The sequence below is a fragment of the Pinus tabuliformis genome, chromosome 3_1 (genome assembly GCF_031772625.1).
Source record: "Pinus tabuliformis cultivar Carrire ecotype Pingquan chromosome 3_1, CPIR1, whole genome shotgun sequence".
Lineage (NCBI taxonomy): Eukaryota > Viridiplantae > Streptophyta > Pinopsida > Pinales > Pinaceae > Pinus > Pinus tabuliformis.
The window spans coordinates 654,551,276-654,563,933 of NC_142301.1; the positions used below are offsets into that span (position 1 = coordinate 654,551,276).

The 12,658-nt window shown below is 38.2% G+C and overlaps 1 pseudogene; it reads right to left on the bottom strand.

Moving 5' to 3' along the window:
- Positions 1-5,261: 5,261 nt before the first annotated feature.
- On the bottom strand, positions 5,262-12,318 carry LOC149188771 (uncharacterized; annotated as a pseudogene).
- Between the last annotated feature and the right edge of the window lie 340 nt (positions 12,319-12,658).

Sequence of the window (12,658 nt, forward strand, 5' to 3'; positions counted from 1 at the left end):
CAACCTCATGAAGGCTACAGGAGCATTCCTTAACCCAAAAGGCATAATCAACCATTTGAAAAGGCCCTCCTTGGCTTTGAAGGATGTCTTCCACACGTCGAAGGGTTCGATTGGTACCTGGTGATATCCGAACTTCAAGTCGATCTTCCTGAAATAATTTCCCCCCTTGAGTTGGTCTAGAAGGTCATCAATCTGTGGGATCGGGTACCTATTGTGAACAATGATCTTGTTCAGCACCCAATAGTCAATACAGAGTCTCCAAGTCCCATCCTTCTTCTATACCAACATGATCAGGCTCCCACAGGGCGAAGAACTTGGTCGAATGTGACCTTTTTGCAAAAGCTCCTGAATTTGCTTCTTGATTTCATCGTTATCCATAACGAAGTGCCGATAGATTGGTCCATTGGGTAACAGTGCACCTAGGGTTAGATTGATGGAGTGCTTGACCTGATAGTGTGGAGGTACCCCTACGGGGGAGGTGAAGTTGTCCTCGTACTCCTCCACGACCTTGTCCATCTATTGTTGTCGTGCGAAGGGGCCCTGTCTGGAGGTCATGGCCACCTTCTTCTTCTTTCCTTGAGGGCGTGTCATCAGGAAAACAAATTTCTTGGTTTTTGAAATGAGTTTACTGCATTGTTTTGCAGTAACTAGAGAGATGGCAGTAGGCGGTGCTACCTCCAGTATCCTGTACAACTTATTTTCCAATGTAACAATAACAACGCGAGACCTTGACTCATACACAACGTGTCGCTTCCACAAGTATGGTTGGCCTAATAATACATCACAAACATAAAGAGGAGAAACGTCATATAATATCTCATCCATGAAGGGTTTGATGTTGTATGGAAGGCGACATTGTTGGCTCACGCACAGATCCCTTCCTTGGTGAAGCCACCCGATGGTATATGGTTGTGTGTGTGTTGTGGTCGGTAAGCCCAATTGCTTCATGACCTCTGCTGCAATGACGTTCTTTCGGCTCCTGCTGTCGACAATGAACTATAGTGGGGAACTCTTTACCCACATCTGGGAGTGGAAGAGACGCTCCTCCTCCTCTGGATCTTCGAGTTCCTCCCTCTAGATCTTTGTGGTAGCGACGATGGTGTTGGGATCTGCATCAATAATCTACTTCCCTTTTTTATTCCTCTTTTTAGGTTCTGACTCAGAGTTAGAGAATGCATCTAATTTTGAAGCCTTCAACTCGGCCACCAGTGACTGCTTGGCCCAACACTCACTTGTGTTGTGGGTGGAGCTCTTATGGAACTCACACCACTTTCTCGTGCCCTTCTTCGGCTTCGCAGTGTTTTCCTTTGCTTGTGGACTTGACGGGTTGTCCCGCATCATCCCGCCTTGGCTTTGTCCTTTGTTTTGCAGTTTGGGGGCACCTTTCCCTTGCTTTGGATTCGCAGATCCAAATTCTCTCTTCTTATGTTTAAACTTCTGCTCAATCTTGACAGTGCATCGATATGCTATACCGAGTGAGGAGATGTGCAGGAACTCCATCTCATCCTAGGTGTATCTATGTAGGCAGTAGTAGTAGTTGAGTACCAAATGTTTCTCAGAATCATTGATACCTAACTTTGTGTGAAGGGTATGAAAAACATTGGTAAACTTCGACACATCTATCCCTTCCCTACCACAGCGTGGTCCACTTTATGTATTTGTCATTGTAGCTCCTAATAGGATAGTACTACTCCTTGATGGCGTCCCGGAATGAATTCCAAGTGGGAGAAGTTGAAAATAGTGAGGTCATAATTTCAACCTTCTGCTCACAATAGGTTTCCCACCAGTCCTTGACGTGGAGGGCGCTTTGAGAAAAAAAAAAGTAATCTTTTCTTGGCTAGAAATATCATAAACAGAGAAATATCCTTCTAACAGATTCAACCATTTATCTACGGTGTCTGCATCTCTTTGGCCCTCAAATATGGGAATGTCAAATTTTACTTGTACCTTAAAAGGTTTGGAGCCTCCAGAGTGGTTCTTGGATGTGGATGCACTGCCAGTGGGAAACCATTGAAGGATCTGGGCAAAGTTATCCATCATCACATTCCTTTGTTTCTTCAGGGCCTCCTCGAGCAATATTTTGATAGGATCTCCTACTCCCTCATCTTTCTCTTCTTTCCCCATGGGAGGTCTTCGAGATTTACGAGGCTAGTCTTGCAAAGGTTCGACCAGTTCGAACCCTAACTCCTTATATCCCGACCTCGTTGGGGACATGCAAAGAAAAGCAGAGAAAGAGTAGACCGCTCTGATACCACTGATCTGAATTTAAGCAGGGACGCAAAAAATTACAGATATAACCATAAATATAGAGATGCAGTGGAAATAACACTTTCTTTCATTAATATCAAAATAATGAAAGATGCTTACAAACAAAATGGAAATGAGACTAGCTCGGGCGATGGTAGCTTATCTCTGAGAAGAGATGTGGTGGCTACATGCCTTTGAACTAAATTACAATGAGGCTCAAGAGCCTTTTTATTATTCAACAATAAGAGAAAATTCTAAACAACCAAAACCCTAATCCGAGGAGATGTAACACCAAGAGTTTATGGGCCTCATTGGGGTTAGGTCGGTAGCCAACTTCTTGGGGTCGGAACTTGGTCATATTATCTCCATTTGACGCGCATGATATCTGGTTGGAAAGATCTCTATGAGGAATACAACAAAAAACATGATTTCAATTAAAATTTTGAGAGGATTATTGCCAAAAAAACATCATTTAGGGCCTCAAAACGGCTCTGGAAGTTCAAGACCCAAAAAACTGCCAAAAATAGTAAATTATGCTACAATTAAGGAAACTAAAAAACTAAAAGAAACAATGGTGGGGGTCCAAGTATAATAGGCGGGTGGCCACCAATATCCACTTGGATCATTAGCCAACTTTCAAATCATACTTACAGTCAAACTTCTACAATCAAACAACTCGGTCAAAGTTCAGTCAAGTTTTAGTAAAACTTAGTCCAATCAGCTAGGTTAATCCTCCATACGTGTAGTTGTCAAAGGATGGTCAAAATTGGTCTTCTCTCACACGTGTGACTAGAACCAAGAGAGATAAAAATGATAAATATGTTTCCTAGCAACAAATTTCTCTTTGGGTGAATTTTTCCTCCACTAGAAAATATTCAAGTGAGCTTGCTATATTGACCTCTCACATGTTTGTATATAGAGCTAAAATGTAGATTATACCCAATTAGGCATCCCCTCATCACAAGGAGGCCCTTCATAAATGGAGTTTGCATGTAAACCTAACATTAGACTAGCAATGTTTACCCCACAAATAGGTGAAAAACCCCATTAGGTAAAAAAATCAAACCTGGTCTATAAAAAATACATCACTACAACTCGAAGCATAATGTGAGCATGTTGTGCCAATCTCCCTTAACCAAATCGGCATGGCCCAGTCAAATCAACATGGATTCTTGCAAGAAATATTATCACTAGCCATTCACCCCTAGCTAAATCAACATGGTTGTATGGGTAAATGTATCATTCCCCCATAGCCCCTCCTAGCATGACCCCATAGCCTCTCCTTATTCAATTGTAACCATACTCTATCTGCCACCTTGAATGATTTCTCTGTCATGTGTTTATCATGCTTGACCTTATATTTTTCCTATGACATCTGCAATGTCTCCTACACTTGTAAATGGATTTTCTTAATATTTTATACAAATTTTTTAGCCCTCAAGGCATTCCCTTACTCTTTGTCATTTCCCATATGCAATATTCAAAGGTGAGGGTGGTGAATATCCAAAACAAGTTTGAAATGGGGACTTACTAGTAAAAGTTTGGACTACTCTATTATAAGAGTGTTATATATAATAGAGTTCAGTCAGGTCTTTGGATGCTTGTGATTGTAACCCCTCAAAATTTGTGCCAAAGTCATGTTAACTACTTGTGTCTTTCTATTTGTCTATGGATGGTGTTCTAACCCTAGAGATAACCTCTGGTTGCAGGAGGTCAATGTCAAGGACATCTATAAACTGATAAATATTTTCATTATAAGGTCGTTGGGAAAGAATGGCTAGAGAGAAAGATTATGAGAGTTGTAATGATTTCTCTAATACTAAAACTATTTTTCTAAACCAAAATGACCATGAACAATGAGGATTATATAATTTAAATTAAATAGTTGATTAGAGGAAAAATAAAGAAAAACAGGGTTTTAGCTCAAGCATTTAAAAATGTGAACCTCAACTTTGTAGAAATAATGTTGAGCAGAACAAGAAGTTGTAAGTGAATTTTTGGAACGTGGAGCACCTATAAAGGTGTTTTAAATCAATAAGTTGAGTACCAACAAGTAAATTCAAAATCATTAACTTAAATAAACCATCTACATCGTACACTATTCCAATAGAAGAAAAGCACAGATGAATTGAAAAAAATAGAAAGGGGAAAACAATTTCTGCAACTTGCCTAGAGATGGACTCAAGCTGGCCTCTATTCCTCAATTTCATAGAGAGATTTCATTACATTTTTTTTGCATCTTCAAAATCCCCCCACCTTCAACTTTTGAACCTCGAACCCCCTTTACTTGGTTATTCTATCTCATCTTTTAAAGAAAAATATTACATGGAAGAAAAACTACATGTAAATATCAAACTATACAATTGTCCTAACTGTCATCCAGTTGTCTGTTTTTCATACTTTTATTCCTGCCCTGAACTTAACTATTCCTATTAGTCTCAAACAAATTCTTGAAAACGGTTATATAATTGTTCCTTTCGGGAGAATTTATAATAAAAATCACAAAATACTAATTTAATATTATATATGTTATATATAATAATAAATATAAAAGTATGTTTCAAATAAACTAGTCTCAACCCTCTTAAAAACTTTTACAGCATTCATGCAAGTCTTTTTCAACAATTTAAATAAATGAATAACATTGAATGGCCCCAAATAATATATAACCCAATGTAAAGATCATTATGGGCTCATGATCTTGGTTATCTATCACATTGGAGTAGCGCTAGATGCATGCAGGCCTTAGTGGAAGTTGGAAATTGTGCATGGGTCTCAAGTTCCATTATGAATATGCTAAGGAAATCCATAAGTGGTTTTATAAAACCATAAAACCACTTTGCACCACTCCAAAAGTGGTTTTTGAAAATTGAGGTGAGGGGTGGCGCAATAAATCAAAACAAGGCTTGCTATATCAACGCTAATAGAAATTAATATCTCCCTTAGCTTAGCTTCAATTAATAAAATATTTGTAGCCAAACTTGGCCAGTTGGTTCCATCATGATGTTTGTAACTCAGAATATATGCCATCCATCAACTCCAATGATGTCATCTCCTAGAATCAAAGTTTCACGTGTGCCTTTTTGTGTTGTTACTATTTCTAGCTCAAATCCTTTTATGTCCATATCATTTATTTCCATAACCCAACAATAAAAAACCTTCATATCAACAGAAAGAATTATCTCTCTTATACCTTCACTTATATTATCATATTCTTCTTGTATATTTTGAAGATCTCTTTCACTCTTTCCATCTCCAGTACCATCCAAACTGACACAACCTTATTCCAAAAAATAGGTCACAAAATCAACAAGTTTTCCTTTTCCACAAATAAAATTTTCATCTTTCAGATGTTATATTTCCTCTATCAATTTTCCTCTGTCCAGTTGGAGGACAATGAAATATAGGATTTAAGCCTAGAGTGATTTCCCTTATGGATTGTGGCCTCCACAACATGGGCAACATTTATGGGTCTACCAATATTTGAAGAATGTGTATATGGAAGCAGATAGACAAATATAAGACAAACAATAGTTATAACCATCACAACAATTATAACACTTCCAAACCATTTTGAATTGGCACCTAGATTTCTATCAAAGTGAATTATAGTTCCAACAATAATCTCCACCCACGTATAAATACACTAGTAGTGAGAACCATAAGCAGTATGAGACCAAGAATTAATGATGGAGGTTTCAACTCTCTAAGTTGTCGTAATCATGAAAAAATTGCTTCTGATAAACCATATGCTACTACTGGTGAAACAAGTTAAATAAAATCTATGAATGAAGAGCCATCCTTAACACAAATTCCCAGCATCAACATTAATAGCCATTGAACGAGCCCTGTTAGAAAATTATATATTACAGAGCAATGGAACACATAAAATATTGCAGAAATATAAACACATAAAACAAGAGAGACATAGATATACGTGGTTCACCCAGTTTGGGCTACATCCACGGAGAAACAGCCAATCCTTCTTTATTATATTATCCATCAAACTGAAGATATACAACCTACAGTAGATCCGCTGTAACACCCTCTTCGGTCTCAATCTCCTCTCTCTTCCTCACTCAGAATACAGATGTGCATAGACGCAATATAATTCCCTCATATATAGTGAGGGCTTTCCTTCTAGAACAAAAAACCCTAAATTAAACATAATTTCTACCATTAGATCGTCTACCTAATGAACGGCCCATATTGACTAGAAATTACTAGACTTTTACAAGGCAATTTTACATCTATTTTTAGCTTCAAGGGCGCTGCCCCCGAACCCCCGTTGGGGGACCGCTGGCCCCCAGACCCCCCAGCCGGGGGGATTAGCCCCCCCGCGTGGAGGGGTGTACAGTCTTCCTGGGGTATACATCCGGCTGAGACATCTGAATACAGAAGATAATAGGCTCCACACCCAACAATCTCCCACTTGAAGACTGATTATAGCAACTCCACCACTGCTCATTTGCTAGACAATGACTCCACTTTGGACCTGGTTGTTTCTCAGCTTCTTCATCATACTTGAAGACAAATTGAAACTAAGCAGATTCTTAGTTTCTCCCTGGTTACAACTTTTGTTAGCATATCTGCAGGATTCTAGCTAGTGTGTATCTTTTCCAGCTTCAACTGTCCATCTTCCAATGCTGACCGTATGAAATGGTACTTGAGCTGTATATGTTTAGTCTTGGAATGAAATGTAGAGTTCTTTGCAAGATGTATGGCACTCTGGCTATCACTGTATAACCTGCCCAACTCCTGCTTCTTACCCAATTCATCCAGAAACCTTTGTAACCAAATCATTTCTTTACTAGCCTCTGTAGCAGCAACATACTCTGCTTCTGTTGTTGAAAGTGCAACAACACTTTCGATTTTTGAAACCCAACTGATAGCTATTCCACCTATAGTAAATACATATCTTGTAGTGCTCCTCCTGTTATCTCTGTCACTTGCCATATCTGCATCAACATATCCATGTAGAGCAATGTTTGAACCACCAAAGCATAATGCTTGATTTGTGGTACCTCTCAAATACTTGAGAATCCACTTCACTGCCATCCAATGTTCTTTTCCTAGATTGTTCATGTACCTACTTACAACTCCCATTACATGTGCAATATCAGGCCTTGTGCAGACCATTGCATACATTAAGCTTCCAACTGCTGATGTATATGGAACTTTAGATATATGAGCCATTTCTTCCTAAGTCTTAGGACACGCCTCCTTACTTAATTTGAAATGACTAGCCAAAGGTATACTAATTGGTTTTGCATTCTGCATATTAAACCTTTTCAATACCTTTTCTATGTACTCACTTTGAGACAATGTTAATTTGCAATTCTTCATGTCTCTAGTTATTCTCATACAAAGGATTTGTTTTGCAGCACCCAAATCCTTCATTGCAAATGTGTTTTCCAATTTCCTTTTGAGCACATTTATTTCCTGCATGTTAGAACCTGCAACAAGCATGTCATATACATACAATAACAATATACTATAGCTGCCATCATTTTGCCTTTTGATATAAACACAATGATCAGAGTGACATCTAGTATAACCTTGTTTAGACATAAACCTGTCAAATTTTAGATACCACTGCCTTGGAGCCTATTTTAAGCCATACAAGCTCTTCTTCAACCTGCACACTAGTTTCTCCTTCCCTTTTACCTCATATCCTTGTGGCTGATGCATATATATCTCTTCCTCCAATTCCCCATGGAGAAAGGCTTCCTTTACATCTAACTGCTCAAGATGAAAATCTTCAACTGCTACTAGAATTAAAATAGTTCTAATTGAAGTCATTTTAACAATAGGAGAAAATATTTCATCAAAATCAATACCTTTCTTCTGTGCAAACCCCTTCACCACAAGTCTAGCTTTGTACCTCTGTTTTCCTCCATCTTCTTCCTTCAGCTTGTAAACCCATTTATTCTGCAATGCTATTTTACCTGTAGGCAACCTGACTAAGTCCCAAGTCTGGTTATGTGATAAGGAGTCCATCTCTTCTTTCATGGCTTGCTCCCACTTCTTCCTGGTTTCTACCTGCACTACTTCTTCATAACATTTTGGTTCACCAGAATTAGTCAACAATACATAATATAATGAAGGAGAGTATCGTTTAGGGGGTCTACTTATCCTGGTAGATCTTCTAACACCACTTTCCGGTGTTTGAGGTGCTTGTTGCTATTGTGATTGTTGTTCTAGCTGTTGATCATTATGATTTTTAGGCACCATCACTTTTCCTGTGATATCATCAAGCACTGTGTATTCTCTGTTTTCTTTTTCTTGTTTCTTTTCCTGCAACTGATTCTTATACAAGACCTTTTCATTGAATATTACATTTCTGATCCTAATTATTTTGTGATTTTCATAATTAGATAAGCGATAACCAAAATCATTAACACCATATCCAATAAAGGTACATTTCTTTGATTTTGCCTCAAGATTTGTTCTATTTTCTTTATTAATGTGGACAAAGACTTCACAACTAAAAGTCTTTAAAAGTGAGTAGTTTACCTTTCTACCTGTCCATGCCTCCTCTGGAATACCACCATCCAATGAACTTGAAGGCCCTCTGTTTATTAGATAAACAGTAGTATCTATAGCATCTGCCCAAAATTGTAAAGGCAATCCTGCATACAATTTCATACACCTTGCACGCTCCATGATTGTCCTGGTCATCCTTTCTGACACACCATTTTCTTGTGGTTTTCTTGGTACTTTCTTCTCTCTGCAAATTCCATTCTCTGAACAGTACCTATCAAACTCTTTGATGCAATATTCACCTCCATTATCTGATCTAAGACACTTCAACCTTTTCCCTGTCTCATTCTCAACCAAATCTTTCCATTTCTTGAAAGTATCAAATACATCAGATTTATTTCGAATACAATAAATCCAGTTTTTTCTGGTTGCATCATCAATAAAGGTAACATAATAACGAGAGCCACCAAGAGATGATACCTGAGCAGGTCCCCATACATCAGTATGCACAAGCTCTAATTTTTCACTCTTCTTTTCTTTCCCAACTCTAAGGAATCTGACTCTCTTCTATTTTCCATAAACACAATTCTCACAGAATTCTAAATCAACATGCTTCAAACCTGGAAACAAATTTCTTGAGTGAAGAATTTGCATCCCCTTCTCACTCATGTGCCCGAGCCTATGATGCCACAATGTCGTATCTTCTCCTATAGAGGTTAAAGCATTAACAAAATTAGAAATACCATTGCATAAATACAATGTACCAACCTTTCCTCATTTCGCTATTACCAAGGATCCTTTAGTGACCTTCCAGGTTTTATCTGTAAAAGTACTTAAGCAACTTTCACTTCCCAACTGCCCTATTGAAATCATATTTTTATTTAGATATGGAACATGCCTTACCTCCTTCAATAGCCATTGATTTTAATTCTGTCGTTTTTATGAAAACTGTACCCATTCCAACGATTTTACAGGGTTTATCATCACCCAATCGAACCTGTCCAAAATCTCCTTGAACATAATCATGAAAATGTTTCCTATCAGGTGTGGCATGGAATGAGGTCCCTGAATCTACCACCCAGGCATCAATAATATTTTCTAATGAAATAATCAAAGCATATTGCAACACATCACCTGTCACATTCGCTTCATGATTAGTTTCTTGTTGCACGTCTCCTTATTTTCCCTTCCGAGACTTGCAGTCTTTCTTCACATGTCCTTTCTTCCCGCATTTCCAGCACACTATCCCCGATCTGGACTTGGATCTGCCTTTTCTTGACTTACTGCGATATCCTGGGTTCTTTCCTCTTTCCATTTTTCTTCACCTAATCTCTGTAGTCAAAGCATTACCTGATGTCTCACCGGAGTTTTTCCGTCGCATTTCCTTGCTAAGGATTGCATTGACAACATCATCAAACTTTAAAGTACTAGATCCAGAGACAAAGTTACTAATGGCCATAACTAAGCCATTCCAACTTTCTGGCAATGAGCATAGAAATAACAGAGCCCTAACTTCATCATCAAAATTTACCCCTAGAGAACTTAACTAACTTGTAACTGTATTAAAATCATTTAAATGATCAGCAACAAATCCACCCTATGACATCTTCATATTAAATAAACGCTTCATAAGAAATACCTTATTTGACGCCGAGGGTTTTTCATATAGTTTGGCTAATTCCGACATTAAACCCTGTGTTATCGTTTCCTTTGAAATATTGAACGCTACCGACGTCGCTAGGCACAGATGTATTGTTCCAAGTACCTTTCTATCAAGAATATCCCATTCTATGTTTGTCATACTCATCGACTTCTTTGTCTTTCCGCTCAATGGTAGGTACATATCTCTCTGATACAGATAATCTTCCATCTGCACCTTCCACAGCTGGTAATTTTGGCCAATGAATTTTTTGACCCTAAACCTACCATCTTCTGCCATTGCTCCCACTCGAACCAGGAACCCTTCTCTCCTGTGAGTTTATCAGCCAAATAAACCTTCGGCTCTAATACCAGTTGTTAGAAAATTATATATTACAGAGCAATGGAACACATAAAATATTGCATAAATATAAACACAGAAAACACATAAAACAAGAGAGACAAAAATATACATGATTCACCCAATTTGGGCTACATCCACGGAGAAACAACTAGTCCTTCTTTATTATATTATCCATCAAACTGAAGAGATACAACCTACAATAGATTCGTTGTAACACCCTCTTCGCTCTCAATCTCCTCTCTTTTCCTCACTCAGAATACAGATGTGCATAGACGCAATACAATTCCCTCATATATAGTGAGGGGTTGCCTTCTAGGACAAAAAACCCTAAATTAAAAATAACTTCTACCATCAGATCATTCGCTTAATAAATGGCCCAGTTTGACTAGAAATTACTAGACTTTTACAAGGAAATTTTACATCTATTTTTAGGTTCGAGGACGCTGCCCCTGAACCCCCGCCGAGGTACCGCTAGCCCTCGAACCCCCCAGCCAAGGGGGATTAGCCCCCCTGCATGGAGGGGTGTACAATCTTCCTAGGGTATACATCCGGTTGAGACATTTTAATACAGAAGATAATCAGGCTCCACACCCATCAAGCCCAACTTTAAGTAACCACCTATGTGCCTCCCACTTGATGGAATCCAATTGATATTTACTACAACCCTCATTGTCAGACAACTCGTGTCCTTTTTTCTTCCCTAGCTATAACAAGTACCTTTGCAGAATAACATATCCCAAGTGATGACAAAAAAGATCCCCAAGTAATGCAGGTGCACCAAATAAGCCTACCAATAACCAAAGACTTTCTATATAGGGAAACAGTGATAAACATAAATGTCAAAAGAGGAAAGTGATTAAAGTAGAAAAGATCAGAGATAGGGCCCATCTCATCAAAATACTCAAGCATGATGAGGAGAGGGACATCACAATTTAAAATCCTCCCTAAACCAATGAAGTAGTCCAAAGCAATAATGATTGCAAAATAATTGAGACATATAGTGTATTTGTAAACTTTTGAGAGTACACAATCATGTATTTTGCCAACGCGTCAAAATAGACGACTTGAAATTTTTTAGAACCCTTCTCAATTTTTATTTTTATTTTGTTTTTGGTTTTGCAAATGAGGTGAGTTGAAAAATTAAAGTAATAAAGCGAGCATATTGTCTCCAAGATATTGAAGGGAAGCAAGCTGCAAACGTTCCAATTTGTTGTTTTTCGTATGATAAACTGTAGTGAAGTCCATGTAAGAAAAATCAAGACCAGATAACCCTGTAACCTCCTTATAAACTTGGAAGTTAGTGGCAGATTTTATCGCTCTGGACTGAAAGATATCCTGGGACATTATGTTAGCACATGGGTTCTTGTCCACATGAGAAAAATCTTCTGAAATCTAAGGTTCGATACCACCCTGAAACAAGCTCGACTCGCCTCCTACACCCATAGCCTCTAAGTCAATAACAACTTGAATTGAATGATTCCAGAGGAGAAGACTGTATAAATGTGAGAAGAAACTAAAATAGCATTATTTTCTACCTATGAAGAATACTTGGGTGTGATTCTCATAACCACATGCTTCAAATTAGGTTATTTTTCTCCCCTTAAAGAAGCCTTCCCAACCAAAGCTCCACATGTTTGTGCTTTCTATGTACTTCCATAACAACAATGTAAAATTCAAGGTAGAAGCTACTCGAAGACTGGTATACAAACACCTGGAGGTGGTGAGTAAACAGGACGATGCCAACACTTGATTTGGCTTTCATGGGCATGGATGATGTTTGTTTTATTTTAAATAGCCCCACATTTCTCAACTAAAAATGTACTTTAATAATTTATATACAACATCATTTGTGTCACTTGTCGACACACTGTGAAAATATCTTGTGGTCCCTCCTCTCAGTGCCATTCTATGGTGCTTTCTTGTGAC